Source organism: Artibeus jamaicensis, unplaced genomic scaffold (genome assembly GCF_021234435.1).
Source record: "Artibeus jamaicensis isolate MK-2021 breed Jamaican fruit bat unplaced genomic scaffold, CSHL_Jam_final contig_426, whole genome shotgun sequence".
NCBI classification, from domain to species: domain Eukaryota; kingdom Metazoa; phylum Chordata; class Mammalia; order Chiroptera; family Phyllostomidae; genus Artibeus; species Artibeus jamaicensis.
Genome location: NW_026521826.1, coordinates 4,771,537 through 4,787,997, shown reverse-complemented (window position 1 = coordinate 4,787,997; position 16,461 = coordinate 4,771,537).

Here is a 16,461-nt window from a genome sequence, read left to right as displayed (position 1 = left end):
CTGTTGTTTCCCTGTAAATTGTTCTTTATTTAAATTAGTGAATCCTTTGTTTCTGACAGGATCTTTTTCATGCTGTTGAGATCCTCACTAACTTCCTTGAGCATCATTATAACCAGTGTTTTGAATTTTGCCTCTGATAGATTGCTTGTCTCCATTTCATTTAGCTCCATTTCATGTAGCTTCAAGGGGGTAAGTCCGTGTGTGGGTTCTTTAAGAAGAACTGCTTAGGGCTCCAGCAGTTTCTTCCACCGACTCAGTCCCTGCTAGATTTTGCAACCAGTGTGGGGACTTGTCTTCCTGGTACTGGAACCCTGGGCTGGGGGCCCTGGTGTGGGGCTGGGAATCCTCATTCCCAAGTTATCCCTGCTGAACTTTTATCCACCACATGTGGATGTGGGACCAGCCCATTCCATGTCTGTCCCTCTCCTACTAGTCTGGATGGATGTGGTTTCTTTAATTCCGTAGTTGTCAGACTTCCATCCAGCTTGATTTCTGATGGTTCTGAGTGATGGTTGTTCTATATTTTAGTTGTAATTTTGATGTGGTTGTGCAAAGAGGCAAACCATGTCTGCCCACGCCACCATCTTGAATGAAGGTTTTATTTCAGTCTTTTGAAACAACTTTTAGGTTTGCTTGAAAGTTCTGTCATTAGTTGGAGGGACTAGCTGTTCAGAATGAGGGAATGTGTGGGAGATCAGTGGGAAACCTTAAATGACATGTGAGGAAGAACTCTTGCTTTTGTTAGAGAATATGCATTTGTCTAATCGCCTGGAGGAAAAAGTGTCACCATTTTCTTGCATAGTCATTGTTATAAAAATAATGCAAGCAGTGAGATGTAGCAAAATGTGGAAATTTAAACCACCTCGATTGCTGAGGTGAATGCATTCATGACTTTTATAAGCAACTGTCCATTATGAATCGTCTGGAGAATCTGAGTCTTTATTAAAGTGAGAATTATTCATTTTTATTTCCTCAAGGAAAAGGATGAATTCTTTGCTTAGAAGCTCTGAAGCAACAGCCCCCCATACCATGCCCTGCCATTCAGGGTGGGTTATATTATAAGACAAGGAATATATAAGACAGAGAGAGATACAAGGAGAAATTCAGATGAAGGAGCGTAACAATCACAGGTACTCTATGTGCCTTAGGCCCTTTCGATTCCCTTGTCCCAAGTCCAATCCCTCCAACACTCACCTCCCCAGTTCTGAACTTGACCTGAGAAATGACTAAGATATTCCTATTGGAAGTCTCCTTGAGAAGGCACCTGCAATATGTTAACTTGTGGGGCAATGACAGCTGTTTGTACTACTAAGACTAAAGAGAAGACAGAAATATGAAGAACTTGAGAAAGAAACATGTTTGTAGGTAGAAAGCTCATTTCAGCAAGGACATTAAAAGGTGCACAGCCCTAAAAAAGAAAGAAATCTTATGTTGTGCAGCAGCATGGATGGACCTGGAGGGCATTATGCTAAGTGAAATGAACCAGTCAGAGAAAGACAAATATTATATGATTTCACTTATATGTGGAATTCAATGAAGAAAATAAAATAACAAACAAAATAGAATCAGACTCACAGATACTGAGAACAGGCTGACAGCTGTTGGGGGACTATGTGAAAAAAGATGAAAGGATTAAGTAAAACAAACTTAAACTAAAAAGTCATAGACACAGACAACAGTACGGTGATGAGCAAAGGGAAAGGGGAGATGGGAGGAGATAGAAGAAAGTAAAGGGAGGATAGATGATGATGGAAGGAGCCTTGACTTGGAGTGGTGGGCACACAATACAATACCCAGATGATGTATCATAGAATTGTACACCTGAAACCTATATAATTTTATTACCAATGTCACCCCAATAAATTCAACAAGTAATTTTTTAATTAAAAAAAAACAAACATGTGGACAGAGAAATAAGCACAGTGAGTCAGAGACCATGAGTAAATGTGAAGATGATGACTCACTGGACCAAAGGTGATATGAGGTGACTGGGAAGTAAGAAAAATTTTCCTCCTCTTTCCTTGTCCCAGTCTCCTTAAGACTTCCTACAGTGCTAAAGGTCTGACCTTCAGTAAAGATGTCTTCACCAATACAGATCTTCCCTTTTGTTATTCTGATAACAGCCAGACTTACTAGATTGTTGCAGAAACCTAACTCTTCTCATACTTTTGGGTGCTTCATAAACACCTCCTTGAGGGGGCATGAGAAAGTGTGGTGGAAGAGTAGCACAGCGAGGACTGTGACGCCGGGACACACTGCCTCCTCTGTGCTCAGGGAGTCTGACGGCAGGATTCGGAGGCTGGGACTTAGGTGTGTAGTTATGTTTGCAAAGCAGCAGACATTAAGCACCATAACTTCCCTTGAGATTCTACAGTCATGCAGGTGCTCTGAATTTCAATTAAAACAAAAAGGTCCGTTCAGGAGTTCTTCAGCCATCTGTCTTTTTTTTAAAAAGAAAATTAGGAATTGTACTTTTTAATTAATAGACTATTTTTAGAGCAGTTTTAGGTTTACAAAAATGTTAACCAGAATGTAGAGTTCTATATACTTTCTCCCCCTCTTGCACATTTCCCTAATATTTTAAAAAAATTTTAATCCTTACCCAAAGATATGTTTTCTTGGTTTTAGAGAAGGATAAAGGGAGAGAGAGAGAAACAATGTGAGAAAGAGAAACTTTTATCGGTTGCCTCTTATATGTGCACTGACCAGGTATTGAACCTGCAACATTCTGGTATCGAGGGAAATGCTTCAACCAACTGGACCACCTGGCCAGGGCATGTATTTCTCTATTATTAACATCTTGCGTTGGTGTGGCACATTTATTACATAAATGGACCACAGTGATACTACTAACTAAAGTCCATAGTTTACATTAGAGTTCAGTCTTTGTGTTTTACATCCTAGGATTTGAATAAATGTATGGTGTATACCCATCAGTATAGTGAAATACAGTGTATTTTCGCTGCTCTAAAAATCCCCAATGTTCCACCTTCTCACCCTTCTCTTCCTCCTCTCCCCAAGCCCCTTTTTTTAAAGTGTATTTTATTGATTATGCTATTACAGTTGTCCCATTTTTGTCTCCCCTTTATTTCCCTCCATCCTACACACCCCTCCCACAAGCATTCCCTGCACCTTCCCCTTAGTTCATGTCCATGGGTCGTATATATTGAAGTTATTTGGCTTCTCCATTTTTCATACCTTCTCCATTTCCTATACTATTCTTACCCTCCCCCTGTCTGTTTTGTACCTACCATTTATGCTTCTTATTTCCTGTACCTTTTTCTCCCCTTTCTCCCCACTCCGTGTGATCTCCATTTCTGGGATTCTGTTCCTGTTTTACTTGTCTTGCTTAGCTTGTTTTTGTCTTTTAGGTTCAGTTGTTGATAGTTATGAGTTTGTTTTCATTTTATTGGTCATAGATTTGATCTTCTTCTCTTTGTCAGCTAAAGCCCCTTTAACATTTCATATAACAAGGGCTTGGTGATGATGAACTCCTTTAACTTGACCTTATCTGGGAAGCACTTGATCTGCCCTTCCATTCTAAATGATAGCTTTGCTGGATAGAGTAATCTCGGATGTAGATCCTTGCTTTTCATGATATTGAATACTTCTTTCCAGCCCCTTCTTGCCTGCAAGGTTTCTTTTGAGAAATGAGCTGATAGTCTTATGGGAACTCCTTTTTAGGTAACTCTCCCCTTTTTTCTTGCTGCTTTTAAGATTCTCTCCTTATCTTTAACCTTAGGAAATGTAATTATGATATGCCTTGGTGTGTTCCTCCTTAGGTCCATTTTTGGGGGGACTTTCTGGGCTTCTAGGAAATCTATTTCCTTCACCAGATTGGGGACATTTTCTTTATTTGTTCAAATAGGTTTTCAATTTCTTGCTCCTCCTCTTCTCCTTCTGGCACCCCTATGATATGATGTGGGAACATTTAAAGTTATCCCTGAGGTTCCTAGCCTTTCCTCATTTTTCTGAATTCTTGTTCCTTCATTCTGTTCTGGGCGAATGTTTGTTTCTTCCTCTTGTTCCAAATTGTTGATTTCAGTCCTGGTTCTCTTCCTTTCACTGTGGGTTCCCTGGCTATTTTTATTTCACTTTGCATAGCCTTCACTTTTTCCCTCTATTTTGCATCAGTACTCATTCATTTCTGTGAGCATCCTAATTACCAGCGTTTTGAACTCTGCCTCTGATAGGTTGGCTATCTCCTTGTTGCTTAGTTCTTTTTCTAGACTTTTGATCTGTTCTTTCATTTGGGCCATATTTCTTTTTGTCTCAGTGCAGTTGTTACCTTGTAAGGGGAGGAGCCTTAGATATTCACCAGGGCGGGGCAACCCACATCACTGTGTTGTGGTTCTCTCTGTGGGGGAGGGGTCTGAGAGGGAATAATGATGATTGATCGGCTCTCCTTTAGCTATCTCTAATTCCTACAAACATAGATCACTTTTTAAGAGAAAATATTATCAAGACATTAGAAAATCACTTAACAAGCTTGGCAACTTTTGGAAATTTATTTAAGAAACTACTTTCATTGTATGTTGTGGAGAAAAATAAAACAAGACACATGACTCGGCAACATTTCTGGTTGACTACCTAAAATCCATTCACTCTCTTTTTCATAGGAAAATAAATTCCAAGTTTTAGCAAGACATAAAACTATCTGAAAAAAGGCTACAAACCCATCTGGCTATGCATTTGACAAAGTTCTGTACAATGTAATTAATGTAAGTAGAAATACTATATTGCAGCATTAAATAGTAGCTGAAATATGCCTTATAAACACCCCTTCCACCTTCTTTCTCCTTCTTGTAGGTGGAAGGCAGGGGTAGATATGGTGGGTGGAAATGAAGCAGCCTTCACAGACCACACAGTAGAAGGCTCTCTAAGGATGGCAGAGCAATGGGACAGCATCTGTGTTCCAGGTATTTTCCTGCCACGTCTGGACTGCTTATCTTGGCACTTTCATGTGAGAGACAAAAACACTCTCTTATTTAAGCTACTACGTGAGGCTGAATATTGTACGCCCCCCCAACTTTTTACCTTTCTGGAACCTTGGAATGTGACCTTATTGGGAAATAGTGTCTTTGCAGGTGTAATTAGTCAGGGTGAGGTCACACTGGGTTTCATGTAGGCCATAAACCCAATATGACCAGTGTCGTCATTAAGAAAAAAAGATGGGGGGGGAGAGAACACTGAGACAGAATGCCAAGTGACAACTGGAGTGATATATCTACAAGCCGGATAATGCCAATGAAGGCCAGCAACCACCAGAAGCTCAGGAAGAGGCAAGAAAACATCATCTCCTAGTTTGAGCCTTCAGAGAGCATGGCCCTGCCCACACCTCGATTTCAGACTTGTAGCTTCCAGGACTGTGAGAGAATTCATTTTTTTTCATTTTAAGCCTCCTGATTTGTGGTAATTTGCCATGGCAACCCCAGGAAACAGTTACCACTACTGTTAGGTTTTGTTGTCTTTGTTGTAAGAGACCTAACCTAACCCTTACATATTAACCGTGCAGAATGCACTGTTTTTTTCCCAATTGACTCTAATGTCATTGCTCACTCAGGAACTGGAAATTTTGCTGGCAAATGGCTGATTTTTTCCACTGATTTACAGGAGATAATGAGTTTCATTACCAGTTCCACTCTAACTCTGCCCGGAACCTTCCTCTCTTCAGCTGCCATCGAGAATCAGCAGTGTCCTCTGTGACCGCCTTTCTTCACAACTTGATAAAAATGCAGTGCAACATAAGGAGGGCAGAGCAGGAAAACGGATTAATAAGATTACTCAGAGCTTACTTTACAATACATAGGTTCCCTAGCATCCTTGTTCTGTCTTCCCTCACCACCCTCCTCCCCTAACTAACCCCTGACCCATCCATTGCTAGCAAGGAAACTTTGGGCCATCCCAGAAACAGATCTCAAAGTACTAACTGGGGAGTGTATTTTAGACCTGGATAAAGTAGCTATGGTAATAAGGTCTATACTACAACAATTACCACCACCAGTTTTAGCTGGGTAATTGCCATGTCAAGTTAACTAGGTAAGAGGTGCTTTCAATGTAACTAACAAGACCTTGCCCTTTACTTTTCCTCATGGTGTGAAGGCCAAGGGCCAACGTGAAGAGCAAGCACAAACTGCTGACAGTCTGATCCATTAATGCCTCTTGGATGTAGCAACAATGAACTGATGAGAATGTGTGGTTACGTTTCTCCTTTTCCAAAGCTGTGTGACTCCACTCCTCTCTCAATTTTCATTTACATGAATGCCTCAGATGAACCGCTGCCATACTTCAAATGTCTCCTTAGGTACAGAAGAAAGTCTTTTTAGCGATGGCAGAGGTTATAAGAGAGACTGAAAAAATTTTTTAAATAAAATCAAAAGTTTCCTTTGAGTTCACTGATACACATTATTAATTCTCTTAAAATATCACAAGCCTTGCCCTGGCTGTTGTGGCTTGAGTGCCGGCCTGCAAACAAAAAGGTCACTGGTTCAATTCCCAGTCAGGAAACATGCCTGGGTTGCAGGCCAGGTCCCCAGTTGGGGGGGGGGGGGGTGTTGCTCATAGACGTTTCTTACCCTCTTTCTCTCTCCCTTCTCCTTTCTCTAAAAAAATTTTTTTAAAGTCTTTTTCAAAGGTTTTTGAAAAAGTCACAAGGCTTAATTTACTGGTTTAAAAAAGGTCAAGAATGCGGAGGGGGGGATTGGGGTGAAGGTATTGAGCAAAACAAGAAAAAGGACCATGAACACAGACAACAGTGTGGTGGTTGTGGTGAAGAATGGGTGGTCCAGGCAAAAGAATGAGGGTAAATGGTAATGGAAAAAATACAACTTAAAAAGGTCAAAAATAATTCTTTGTCCAAAAGCCACACCAAAAATGGTCAGAGCTCACAGAAGTTGTCATTCACTCATTCAATAGATACCCGAGAACCTACTACGTGCCAGCTGGTACTGGGCATATTGGTAGGATAAATTTTCTGCATCTGCTAATGTTATGGTCTAGGGGGATGCAGACTCGCAACCACAGGGTTTCCACAGTGCGGCAAGCGCTATGATGTGAGCTGACAAAGCATGCGATGGGAGCAGAGCCCACACCTAGAGTGGGGTATACTGACATGTGTATGTGCATACATATGTTGGTGTATATGCAGGCAGACAGACACAGGTGTCAGTAGGCGTTATAACCTACGCACTAAAAACCTGAATAAGCAGAAGTTACCTACGTTGAGGTGGAACAAGCGCCTTGAAGCCACGTGAGGAAGAACTACAAGAAGTTCTGCGTGACTGTCCTGAAACAGGCATGGGGGTGAATGGTGAGAGGTGAGAGTAGGAACGTACCCAGGGCACAAGATCAGGGGCTTTGCAGGGCAGATGAAGGAAAATCAGGGTAACTCCAAGTCTGAGGACACCTTCTCACCTAAGGGGTAAAGTCTAGGCTTCAGTCTGAAACCAAGGAGTTAAAAAAGTTTGCTGAATTAAATTGGTGGAGGGACCCAAGCTCACCTCCCAAACACCAGCTGAGGAATGTCGCCTTTCTTTGGACAGCTGTGTCCAACTAAAACCTGTGGGTCTCCTTCCAAGGAAAGAGGCTGTGAGTGGATATTGGGGTAAGCAACCAGCAATCTTCCATAGTCAGTGTGGTTTCTCTTATTCCTTTGTTGTTGTTTATTTTGGCCACATACAGTCATACCTCAGTACTCACCAGCTGCAGAACGTGCCAAAGTCTATAATCATCACATTTAAAAATATTTTAAAAATTTTATTCAGTTATTTTTCAAATACAGTTTTATTCTATTTTTAGAGAGGGGAAGGGAGGGAGGAGAGGGAGAGAAACATCAATGTGTGGTTGCCTCTCCTGAGCCCCCTACTGGGGACCTGGCCCACAACCCAGGCATATGCCCTGACTGGCAATCGAACTGGCAACCCTTTGGTTCCAAGGCTGGCACTCAATCCACTGAGCCATACCAGCCAAGGCTGTAATCTTCACATTTTGACAAGAAAAAAATGTTTCATCCTTGCTCAGCGTTGTCAGTTTCAGCACTCTTCACAAGTTGTGGCATGAATTAACGATGAGTACCAATGTACCACTGTATATGTTTCAAGTGCTTAGACAACTGCTTGTACATAGTAGCTATTTGATAAATATTTGTTGAAATAATTTAAAAAAAACCTCATTAATATCCTCAAAGAGGTAAGTATAGGAACAAAAAGACCAGGATGCTATGTTAAAAAAAAAAGACTGGAAGGAAGGAAGGAAAGAAAGAAGGAGGGAAAGAGAAAGAGAGTGAGAGGAAGAGGGAGGGAGGGAGGGAGGGAGGGAGGGAGGGAGAGGACTGTTCAATTAAGAGTTTAAGACAATATTTGATTAATTGGAGTTTCAGAAAAAGAAAACAAAAACTAAATGATGAAACAATAATAATACTCAATAAAACATAATACAAGATTAATTTCCCAGATTTTAAAGACACAAGTCTCTAGATTGAAAAGGGCCAATTACATCATGACATTTTTGAGCACTGGGAATAAAGAAATGATCCCAAATGTTTCCAGAGATAAAAGAACTAAACTAACATGGAGTTAATAGCTCAGAAGTCTGATGGAACACAGTTTAAAACCCAGCCTCACATACAGAAATCAGAGATGAGAATAGAATGAAAATATTTTCAGACATACGAAAAACAACCCAATACTCATGAAGTTCCTAGGGGGATGGATGTATCTTTTTAATGCAAGAACAAAGAAGATAGGAGACTCTAAAATAAGGGACCCGACATTGAAACACAGTCCAGAGAAGTCTCAGGATGGCGATGTGCCGCAGACCTGGAAAGTGACCATTGCGGACTGGGACAGAAGGGCAGAGCACTCTGATGGGAGAGGTCTGCAGGGGAATGCAGAGCTGGTGGGCTGATAATTAGAATGTATTACCTGGATCACAAGAGAATCATATTTATGTACTAGTAAGTTAGAAGTGACTATTGCTTTACCAAAAAAATTGACACAAACATTATTAAAACTGAGGAGGAGGAATGGGACACAAAGAATTGGGAATGGGACATGAATAAATCCTCTCTCCTGTAACAGAAAAATGTTTTGAAATTATAAATCAAGAAATAGAATTAGAGCCCTGGCTGGTGTAGCTCAGTGGATTGAGTGTGGGCCTGCGAACCAGAGTATCAAGTTTGATTCCCAGTCAGGGCACATGCCTGGGTTGCAGGTCAGTTCCCAGCAGGGGACACATGAGAGGCAACCATACATTAAAAAAAAAAAAAAAAAAAAAAAAAGAAATAGAATTAGGAGCAATGGAGTAGAAATGGGACAATAATGCCATACAAAGACTGTTACAGGAGTTCAGTGTGTTTTCCTTTGGGAGACAGACCTGGTGGGGTGGAAGGTGGTTATAATTTGCTACGAGTCTCTGAGCACTTAGTTGACTTTATGGTTATGTGCATATATTGCTTTGACAAAAATTAAAGCCTGAAAATAGGAATTATAGCTCTAAAGTTACTTTTTGACCCAAGTTTTGGTAATGATCATGTAAAAATCATTTTAGAATGACTCCACAGAGCAGGCCCCTCATAAAATACCAACACCCATGTTCATCTAGGATGGGTTCGTGACTGGCCACCAGTTTACTTCTGAAGTGATGTAGCATCGGTAAGGTTTTGTTTTCTCTTTCTTAATCGTGACCCTAGAAACAATATTGCAAACAACTGCAAAGTGTCCTCGCTAGCTTCAGATTTTTTAGCCAAATTATCACTTTGATTTTATTTGTTCCTCTGTTTTTCCAAGATAAATCAGTCTAAAATTCCCTTACCAACTTTATTATTTTGGACCCATTTCTCCATACATATAAGTTCTGGAGTCAAAAGGCACACACCTGCCTCACGTGCTCTGTTTCAAACCCGTCCTTATCAGAAACTGGAAACTTCAGGTGCTCACTGCTCAGTCAGGACACCTAAGTGGTGGGAGAGAAGTACAGCAGGTGGAGGGGTAATGGCAGGGAGGAAGGGGTGTTTTTCATATCATGTAAGAGCTTAGAGGAGGGGAAAAGGTGGTTGCTAAAGAAAAAACCCAGCTCTTACTAAATCCGGAAGTAGCTAGTATCCTGAAACACATTTAAAAATATCTTCAGGCCCATATAACTTTTAAAGGGACAACAATGTAACAACACTGTTTTTCTTTGTCATCATACTTCTATAAACCCAAGGCATTCTACATGTAAAATATTTCCCTAACCTTTCCCTTTTTCACACTTAAAAAAAAAGTTTTAGGTCACTTTAAAAATATTAAATCTATTTTGTGACTGTCTAGATAATAACAGAAACAAAGGAAACTTACTAAATAGCATTTCACAGAAAGAGATACAATGAAGGAAGATATGAAAGGAGAGGAGATTATCAAAGAGCTACTATGAAAAGTTTCTGGGATATGAATTCAGAGAACATGAATTTCCAGATTGAAAAAGCCCGTCCCCAGTGCCTGGCATCGTAAATAAACAATGTTACCAAGACACAGAATCATGAAACTTGAGAACGGTGGCTCTAAAACGTCACAGAAAGAAGAAAAGCAGCTCATAAAGGGGGGTATTGATTTTCTAAACAGCAATATTGTAGGAAGAGGACAATGTAGCAATACCTTCAAAATTCTGAGGGAAAATGGGTTGCAACCAAGAATTCCATATTTAGTCCAATTATCAATTAACTATGATGACAGAATTAAGATACTTTCAGATGCACGGTTTCAAGAAATAAAAGTATCTCTCATGTGTCTTTTTTCAGGAAACTACCAGAGGATAAGTTTTACCAAAAACAGAGAGGAAATTTAAAAAAAATGAAGACATAGGATGTAGTGCACAGGATCCACCACGAGAGAGAATTTTAATAATCCACCGACTTCTAGAAAATGGGAAGTTTAGCCTTTGAACACCCCCTCCTACCCCTCTCTATTCATCTTTTCAAGTTAGTCAGAAATCAACATTAGAAAACAAATTAGCCCTGGCTGGTGCAGCTCAGTGGGTTGAGCACGGGCCTGCGAACCAAAGGATAAAGGTTTGATTCCCAGTCAGGGCACATGCCTGGGTTGCAGGCCAGTACCCAGCAGGGGACGCATGAGAGGCAACCATACATTGATATTTCTCTCCCTCTTTCCTTCCTTTTTCCTCTAAAAGATAAATAAAGTCTTAAAAAATTAAAAAATAAAACAAATTAGTATTTATATTATTACATTTTGTACATTATTCTCAGCTGAACCAGTTGTATATCATTGTTTTCATTATACAACTTTTCTTGGAATAGTTTTTTTTTTAAAACTCACCCAAGGGTAAGCTTATTGATTTGAGAGACAGGAAGGAAGGGAGGGAGAGAGAAAGAGAGGGAAGGATGGAGAGAGGGAGGGAAACACCCTTCGGTTATCTCCTGTACGCACCCTGAAGGAGGTTCAAACCCATGACATTTTGGTGTATGGGTTGATGCCCCAGCCAAATGAACCATCCAGCTAGGGCTCCTGAAATTAAGTCAGGTTGTACTGGAATTGAGTCAAAGTATGTAATAAACCCTTTCCCCCGTGGAGACATCCTTCTGAGAGCCTCATCTTCCTGCTCCCATATGGACTGAGTTCTCTAGGACTGAGTTTGCACAACTTCTTTTCACCATCTATCTTGGGAGTTACTTTTCCCTGATTCCTGCATTGGGTGCTCTATTTGCTCTGGTTGATGTCATCTTTTACTGATTTACTCCTTGAATTGTAGTGGTTGAAGAATGAATGGAAATTAAGGTGGCAGACATGACCAAATTCAGAGTGTTCTTGGACACCTGTTTAGGAAGGATGTTGGTTGGGGGCAGTAGAGGGAGGGGGAAAAGTAGCCTTAGGAAGACATGTTTAGAACACCATGGCCTTAGAGACCACAGGCAATCCAGCTAAGACAGTTCAAAGAAGTTACCGTGAGAATAGAGCAGAGGCCTGTTTTCTACTACAAGGCTTGTGGTGCCAGTGAGCCTGGCATGAGTAGCAGTTCACTAGGTGTAACATAACTGATGGAGAATAGGGGGAAAGAACGAATTCTCCAGGCATAGGGCAGAACATGAGAAAAAAAAAATCACCTGCCAATGTTTCTACCTGCCTGAACATAGGGTAAAGGTGGGGTGGGAAAAGAGTAAGTTCAGGGAGGGCGACAACTCCTCAGCCTATTAGCTTACGAAGCCTGGACTTGGCTACAGAGAACAACTGAATGACTCTTCAATGGGAGTAACTTGAGCAGCTGAGGCATTACACTGGCAGATTAGAGGAGTGTTAGATTAGAGCAGGAGACTAGTCAGAGACCAGTCTATTCTAGGCAAGAGATGATGAGGGTCAGAGTTCAAGGAACTTTTGGTTAATATGAAAGATTTAAAAAAAGAACAAACAGGACTTAATTCAGATTGGGTTGGGTTATAAGGGAGAGAAATCAACGACGATTCCCAGGTTTCTCACTTCAGTGATTGTTTCAAAATTAGAGAATTTAGCAGGAGATGTGAGAGGGGAAGAGCAAGTGCACTTTGGGATGTTTGAGGTAGGAGGGGCAGACCTAATAGGCATTTGCATATGGACATGAAGCTTTTTAATGAGGCTGTGATAAAAATGTGTGTTAGTCACAGCATAACTCATTTAGGAATATGGGGGATCCCAAGTGGAAATGCAGAATGTGACAGATAATTCTAAATGGTACCAACACATAACCTTACTGAAGGCTGGGATGGGGGAAAATAGAGTTGACTAAGGAGCTCTGGAAACGAGTGAAGTCTGCTAGACTGTAATGGCATGATAAACTGTACATAAAGGCCAGGAGAGTAGGTCGACTCACCTAGGAAGAAGGTGAAAGGTGAGACAAAGGGAAACACTGACAGGAAGAGTGGTCACAGGCCTCAGGAAAGGAGTGGTTACCAATGTCAAATGCCATAAAAAATGAAGAAAGAGAACTGAGTAGACACTGTTAGATGTGGGTCGTGATGATCTTTAACAACTGAGGAGGCCTGGTGAAAGCAGAGGTCTAACTTGTAGTCCATGCCGATCCCCATTCCTTAGGGGTGGGGTGAATCTGAGGGGAGATCAGAAGTAAGGAGGTGGTAGTAGTATAGGTGATTCTTTGAGAAGCCTGGGGGTGACAAGATAGAGTAGGGGCACTGGGGAGTAGGAGATGGAGCTAAAAATTCAAGGGTTTGACTTTTCTCTCCTAAAGGGAAAAAGTTGAGTGTTCAAATGCTTCTGAAAAGTAGCAGTACAGGGAGAATTTGAAAATATGGGAGAAGTAAACCGAACAGTTTTACCATACACTCCAGTAATCATACTTCTAGATATTTACCCAACTAATACACAAATTGATACCCACAAAAACCTACACACACACATTGACAGCAGCTTTGCTCAGAATTGCCCCAAACTGGAAGTGACCAAGATGTCTTTCAATAGGGAAATGAATAAACTATGGCACGTCCAGAAAACAGATTAGTCATGGATAAAAAAAATGCTAGCAAGCCACAGAAAGGTATAGATGACTCTAAAAAGCACAAGGATAAGTGAAGGAAGCCAGTTTGAAAAGGTTGCGTACTGCCTAATACCATTCTGGAAAAGGCAAAACTGTAGAGAATAGTTGCCAGGCATTGGGAGGCGGAAATTTGGATACAGCACAGGGGATGTTTTTTAGGACAGTGAAACCATTCTGTATGATACTGTAATGGTGAATACAAGATATTAAAGCATTAGTCAAACCCTATAAAACTTTATAGCTAAGTGTAAAACTTAATGTATACACAATTAAAAAAACTCATTTAGGAATATGGGGGATCCCAAGTGGAAATGCAGAATGTGACAGATAATTCTAAATGGTACCAACACATAACCTTACTGAAGGCTGGGATGAGGGAATAAACAGTTGACTAAGGAGCTATGGAAATGAGTGAAGTCTGCTAGACTGTAATGGCATGATAAACTGTACATAAGCACTGTACTTGAGTTGTTTTCCACAAGGATATGGATCGACTCTGAAAGTGCTATGTAAGTATGTACGTACATATGTATTGGAATTGAACAATAAAGGTGGAAGATGAGTTTCTCTGTTGGAGTGGGAGGTTACACATGAGCAAGGGGGAGGGGGCAAGATCATTCATGTAGGAAGGGATCAAAGTTGGAAACATCTGTATGAACTTATGTTTACCTTAATACAGATGGTTACATATACATGGGTTATTCTACTCACATGTATTTCTTTGCTGTGTTAGCTGAGTCTAGAGGCAACAATACCCCAATAGCAATGGGCACACTGAATTCCAGATCTTGGTTCCTACTATTATTCTTCAGCCTCGAAGAACATCTCATTCTGGGACTGGGGCAGGAAATAGACAAGATGAGCCTGGGGCATCTTATAGTTCCAGATAGTGAGGAAGAGCTAAGAACAAACCACCACCAAATACCACACAGCAAGGAGGAATGTTAAAAGCCAAAGGGATTCAGGTGCCTACTGAAAGGTTTCCAGTAGCCAGAGCTGAAACAATTATTTTAAGTATACTTTATTGACTATGCTATTAAAAGTTGGGAAAAATGTCCCAATTTTTCTTCCCTTTATTCCCCCTCCACCTGGACCTCCCACCCTCTGGTACGCCTCCTACCTTAGTTCAGGTCCATGAGTTTTATGTTCCGTGGCTTCTCTGTTTCCTATACTATTAACCTTCCCATCTATTTTATGCCTACCAATTATGCTTCTTATTCCCCGTACCTTTCTCCCCCATTTCTTCCCCTCCCTCCAATAATCCTCCATGTGATCTCCATTTCTGTGATTGTTTCTGTTCTTGTTTCGTTTGTTTTTTAGGTTCAGTTTTTGATAGTTATGAGTTTACTCTCACTGTACTGTTCAGTTTTTGATCTTCTTAGATAAGTTCCTCCGGTGCGCTGTCTGTGGGGGAGGGGTTAGAGAGACAACAATGTGGTTTGTTGCTTCTGCTCTAGCCCCTTTCCAAGGAACTCTCTCACGAGACTAGGAGCTTCTCCTGTCTTCCCCGCAGTATTTTACAGCTAGAAGTCTTGAGTCTAGTTTCCTGGTCAGCCGGCCCCACGAGGCCTGCGTGGCCCTGCCACCTTGCAGCGGTCCTCTCTGCCCGGCTGCCCATCTCTGGCACTCCTACCAGTCTGGATGAATGTTTAACTCCTTGGTTGTCGGAGTTCCATGCAGTTTGAATTTGTGGCAGTTCTGGTTTATTGTTTTCGAATTGGTTGTTATCCTTCTTTTGGTTGTGTGAGAAGGTGATGTGTTCCTACCAATGCCTCCCATCTTGGCTGAAACTCCAAAGCTGGAACAACTTGAGCCACAAAATAAAGTAACATTGCATTACAACCTGGACTATAAGACAAATATCCATAAATTCACACTGATAGAAATAAATGGTTGTATTAAAAAAAAAAGGGGGGGGGGAAATAGACAAATCTTCCATGCAGAGTTCCAGATTGATTTATGTAGCTACTCCACCCTAAGGAGGTGGAACACACCACCCATTCAAGTGTGAGTTGTACATAGTAACATTCTTCCAAAGAGTAGAGAATGTAAAGAAAAACAGTAACCTCGCAGTAGAACTCACAAACACTGCTTCAGTCAGCTGACCAATGTAAACATCCATAGTGTAAGTCACATTTATAGTGTGTATCCTTGATGTTACCTGAAGAGAATGGCACTTCTCTGTGGTCTCCTCTCAAAACAAACAAACAGAGTAACACCCCAAAACATTATCCTGGTCTAACCATGAGAAAAACATCTGACAGACAAACCCATTGAGGGGCATTTTATTTGCTATAAAAAAAGAGGAAGTATAAGAAACCAGCGTAGCCAAGAGGAGCCTAAGAAAATAAGACTAAGTGAAATACAGCATCCTGAATGGGATCCTAACACAGAAAAAGAACTCGAGGTAGGAACTAAGGTATGCAACATATATATTCTATATGAATATGTAATATAGCAATACTGATTCATTAATTGTGGCAGATGTACCATACTAGTGTATTAGTAACAGGGGAAATTTGATATAAGGAAACCGTACTATTGCCACAATTCTTTACAGCTGAAATAGTTTATTTAAAGGAATACGGTAGAAGAGTGATAGAGCTGGGACCAAATCAACAAGCCCAATGTTCAAAGGCCACAAGGCAGCCATCAATCCTTTGTCCTTCCCTTGCACTTCTGTCTGAAAAGCCCTTCTCTTGCCTGTCTAGCTGGCAATCCCCATCTTCCTTCAAGACCTAGCACAGCCCTGGTTGGTGTGGCTCAGTGGATTGAATGCCAGCCTCGGAACCAACGGGTTGCCGGTTTGATTCCCAGTCAGAGCACATGCCTGGGGTGCAGGCCGGGTCCCCAGTGGGGGCTCAGGAGAGGCAACCACACATTGATGCTTCTCTCCCTCTCTTTCTCCCTCCCTTCCCCTCTCTAAAAAATAAATACAATCTTAAA